Source organism: Erythranthe guttata, chromosome 1 (genome assembly GCF_056151865.1).
Source record: "Erythranthe guttata isolate IM_541 chromosome 1, IM_541, whole genome shotgun sequence".
NCBI lineage: Eukaryota > Viridiplantae > Streptophyta > Magnoliopsida > Lamiales > Phrymaceae > Erythranthe > Erythranthe guttata.
This window is the reverse complement of record NC_142533.1, coordinates 14,277,501-14,282,500: the sequence shown is the minus strand read 5'-3', so window position 1 is coordinate 14,282,500 and position 5,000 is coordinate 14,277,501.

The window sequence follows — 5,000 nt, the reverse complement described above, 5'->3', positions numbered from 1 at the left end:
AAAATATCGAAATATATTTTAAAAATCACGAAAGTTATGCCAATTAGTTCCTGTTAATTATTCAAGAGTTCTTGAAATTTTATTTTATTTTTCTGGTTTTTATTTATATTTTTTTATTATTTTAATTCAAGAAATACAGTAAAATAGATAATAAATAGAGAAAAATATCAAAATATATTCGAAAATCACGAAAATTATCCCGTATGGCTCCTGCTAAAGTTACATGAATTTATGAAATTTTTATTTTATTTTTATGATTTTTAATTACATTTTTCTATTATTTTAATTCAAAAAATAGATAATAATTAGAGAATATTAATTCGGGTATGAGGTTTGAAGAGTGGAAATGTACTGTGGATAGTTCTTTTACGAAATAGTAATTATTATTTATATTATTCGGGTACTTTTATTATTTAATTTCTATTTATTCATTATTTTAACTAATATATTCGTTAAAATAGTGAAAAAAACACCAAAGCTCGTTACTACACTGAAAAATATAACCATTCTCCGTGGAATCAAACCCCCCCCTCCCCCCTCCCCCCCACAAGTGAACGTGACGATATCATCTTCGTAGCAAAAGATACGTTGAAAACATTTATCATTGTTCATCGACTTATTGTTCCCTCACAACATGCCTTGCCCAAACTAGTCGCTCCGGACGTTTTCGGAGCAATACTCGAAATCTGAGAAAACGGCCCCGACAACCACCGACAACCACAGTGCCAAATTCAATTTCCTACGTCCTCGTATTTTTTATTATTTTTTTCGGGTCGGAAAATTTTCGGACTTTCGGCACCGGCACAGCCAAGGTGCTGGCGACTCTGCCCAAGGTGCTAGCAACCTTGGGCAAAAACTAGTCGCTCCCGACGTTTTCGGAGCAATTCTCGAAATCTGACCAAACGGCCCCGACAACCACTGTGCCAAATTCAATTTCCTACGTCCTCGTATTTTTTATTATTTTTTTCGGGTCGGAAAATTTTCGGATTTTCGGCACCTGCTGGGCCGGTGTGCAGCCAAGGCTGGGCCGGTGTGCGGGGCTGCCTTGCCAAAACTAGTCGCCCCCGACGTTTTCGGAGCAATTCTCGAAATCTGAGAAAACGGCCCCGACAACCACCGTGCCAAATTCAATTTCCTACGCGCTCGTATTTTTTATTATTTTTTTCGGGTCGGAAAATTTTCGGACTTTCGGCACCGGCCCAGCCAAGGTGCTAGCAACTGTACCCAAGGTGCTAGCAACCTTGCCAAAAAACTAGTCGCTCCCGACGTTTTCGGAGCAATTCTCGAAATCTGAGAAAACGGCCCCGACAACCACCGTGCCAAATTCAATTTCCTACGCGCTCGTATTTTTTATTATTTTTTTCGGGTCGGAAAATTTTCGGACTTTCGGCACCGGCCCAGCCAAGGTGCTAGCAACCTTGCCCAAAACTAGTCGCTCCCGACGTTTTCGGAGCAATTCTCGAAATCTGAGAAAACGGCCCCGACAACCACCGTGCCAAATTCAATTTCCTACGCGCTCGTATTTTTTATTATTTTTTTCGGGTCGGAAAATTTTCGGACTTTCGGCACCGGCCCAGCTAAGGTGCTGGCAACTGTGCCCAAGGTGCTAGCAACCTTGCCAAAAAACTAGTCGCTCCCGACGTTTTTGGAGCAATTCTCGAAATCTGAGAAAACGGCCCCGACAACCACATTTCCAAATTCAATTTCCTACGCGCTCGTATTTTTTATTATTTTTTTCGGGTCGGAAAATTTTCGGACTTTCGGCACCGGCCCAACCAAGGTGCTAGCAACATTGCCCAAAACTAGTCGCTCCCGACGTTTTCGGAGCAATTCTCGAAATCTGAGAAAACGGCCCCGACAACCACTGTGCCAAATTCAATTTCCTACGTCCTCGTATTTTTTATTATTTTTTTCGGGTCGGAAAATTTTCGGACTTTCGGCACCGGCACAGCCAAGGTGCTGGCGACTCTGCCCAAGGTGCTAGCAACCTTGGGCAAAAACTAGTCGCTCCCGACGTTTTCGGAGCAATTCTCGAAATCTGACCAAACGGCCCCGACAACCACTGTGCCAAATTCAATTTCCTACGTCCTCGTATTTTTTATTATTTTTTTCGGGTCGGAAAATTTTCGGATTTTCGGCACCTGCTGGGCCGGTGTGCAGCCAAGGCTGGGCCGGTGTGCGGGGCTGCCTTGCCAAAACTAGTCGCCCCCGACGTTTTCGGAGCAATTCTCGAAATCTGAGAAAACGGCCCCGACAACCACCGTGCCAAATTCAATTTCCTACGCGCTCGTATTTTTTATTATTTTTTTCGGGTCGGAAAATTTTCGGACTTTCGGCACCGGCCCAGCCAAGGTGCTAGCAACTGTACCCAAGGTGCTAGCAACCTTGCCAAAAAACTAGTCGCTCCCGACGTTTTCGGAGCAATTCTCGAAATCTGAGAAAACGGCCCCGACAACCACCGTGCCAAATTCAATTTCCTACGCGCTCGTATTTTTTATTATTTTTTTCGGGTCGGAAAATTTTCGGACTTTCGGCACCGGCCCAGCCAAGGTGCTAGCAACCTTGCCCAAAACTAATCGCTCCCGACGTTTTCGAAGCAATTCTCGAAATCTGAGAAAATGGCCCCGACAACCACCGTGCCAAATTCAATTTCCTACGCGCTCGTATTTTTTATTATTTTTTTCGGGTCGGAAAATTTTCAGACTTTCGGCACCGGCCCAGCCAAGGTGCTAGCAACTGTGCCCAAGGTGCTAGCAACCTTGCCAAAAAACTAGTCGCTCCCGACGTTTTCGGAGCAATTCTCGAAATCTGAGAAAACGGCCCCGACAACCACCGTGCCAAATTCAATTTCCTACGCGCTCGTATTTTTTATTATTTTTTTCGGGTCGGAAAATTTTCGGACTTTCGGCACCGGCCCAGCCAAGGTGCTAGCAACATTGCCCAAAACTAGTCGCTCCTGACGTTTTCGGAGCAATTCTCGAAATCTGAGAAAACGGCCCCGACAACCACCGTGCCAAATTCAATTTCCTACGTCCTCGTATTTTTTATTATTTTTTTCGGGTCGGAAAATTTTCGAACTTTCGGCACCGGCACAGCCAAGGTGCTGGCGACTCTGCCCAAGGTGCTAGCAACCTTGGGCAAAAACTAGTCGCTCGCGACGTTTTCGGAGCAATTCTCGAAATCTGAGAAAACGGCCCCAACAACCACCGTGCCAAATTCAATTTCCTACGCGCTCGTATTTTTTATTATTTTTTTCGGGTCGGAAAATTTTCGGACTTTCGGCACCGGCCCAGCCAAGGTGCTAGCAACTGTGCCCAAGGTACTAGCAACCTTGCCAAAAAACTAGTCGCTCCCGACGTTTTCGGAGCAATTCTCGAACTCTGAGAAAACGGCCCCGACAACCACTGTGCCAAATTCAATTTCCTACGCGCTCGTATTTTTTATTATTTTTTTCGGGTCGGAAAATTTTCGGACTTTCGGCACCGGCCCAGCCAAGGTGCTAGCAACTGTGCCCAAGGTGCTAGCAACCTTGCAAAAAAACTAGTCGCTCCCGACGTTTTCGGAGCAATTCTCGAAATCTGAGAAAACGGCCCCGACAACCACCGTGCCAAATTCAATTTCCTACGCGCTCGTATTTTTTATTATTTTTTTCAGGTCGGAAAATTTTAGGACTTTCGGCACCGGCCCAGCCAAGGTGCTAGCAACCTTGCCCAAAACTAGTCGCTCCCGACGTTTTCGGAGCAATTCTCGAAATCAGAGAAAACGGCCCCGACAACCACCGTGCCAAATTCAATTTCCTACGTCCTCGTATTTTTTATTATTTTTTTCGGGTCGGAAAATTTTCGGACTTTTGGCACCGGCCCGGCCAAGGTGATGGCGACTCTGCCCAAGGTGCTAGCAACCTTGGGCAAAAACTAGTCGCTCCTGACGTTTTCGGAGCAATTCTCGAAATCTGAGAAAACGGCCCCGACAACCACTGTGCCAAATTCAATTTCCTACGCGCTCGTATTTTTTATTATTTTTTTCGGGTCGGAAAATTTTCGGACTTTCGGCACCGGCCCAGCCAAGGTGCTAGCAACCTTGCCCAAAACTAGTCGCTCCCGACGTTTTTGGAGCAATTCTCGAAATCTGAGAAAACGGCCCCGACAACCACCGTGCCAAATTCAATTTCCTCGTCCTCGTATTTTTTATTATTTTTTTCGGGTCGGAAAATTTTCGGACTTTCGGCACCGGCCCAGCCAAGGTGCTGGCGACTCTGCCCAAGGTGCTAGCAACCTTGGGCAAAAACTAGTCGCTCCCGACGTTTTCGGAGCAATTCTCGAAATCTGAGAAAACGGCCCCGACAACCACCGTGCCAAATTCAATTTCCTACGCGCTCGTATTTTTTATTATTTTTTTCGGGTCGGAAAATTTTCGGACATTCGGCACCGGCCCAGCCAAGGTGCTAGCAACTGTGCCCAAGGTGCTAGCAACCTTGCCAAAAAACTAGTCGCTCCCGACGTTTTCGGAGCAATTCTCGAAATCTGAGAAAACGGCCCCGACAACCACCGTGCCAAATACAATTTCCTACGCGCTCGTATTTTTTATTATTTTTTTCGGGTCGGAAAATTTTCGGACTTTCGGCACCGGCCCAGCCAAGGTGCTAGCAACCTTGCCCAAAACTAGTCGCTCCCGACGTTTTCGGAGCAATTCTCGAAATCTGAGAAAACGGCCCCGACAACCACCGTGCCAAATTCAATTTCCTACGTCCTCGTATTTTTTATTATTTTTTTCGGGTCGGAAAATTTTCGGACTTTCGGCACCGGCCCAGCCATGGTGCTGGCGACTCTGCCCAAGGTGCTAGCAACCTTGGGCAAAAACTAGTCGCTCCCGACGTTTTCGGAGCAATTCTTGAAATCTGAGAAAACGGCCCCGACAACCACCGTGCCAAATTCAATTTCCTACGCGCTCGAATTTTTTATTATTTTTTTCGGGTCGGAAAATTTTCGGACTTTCGGCAC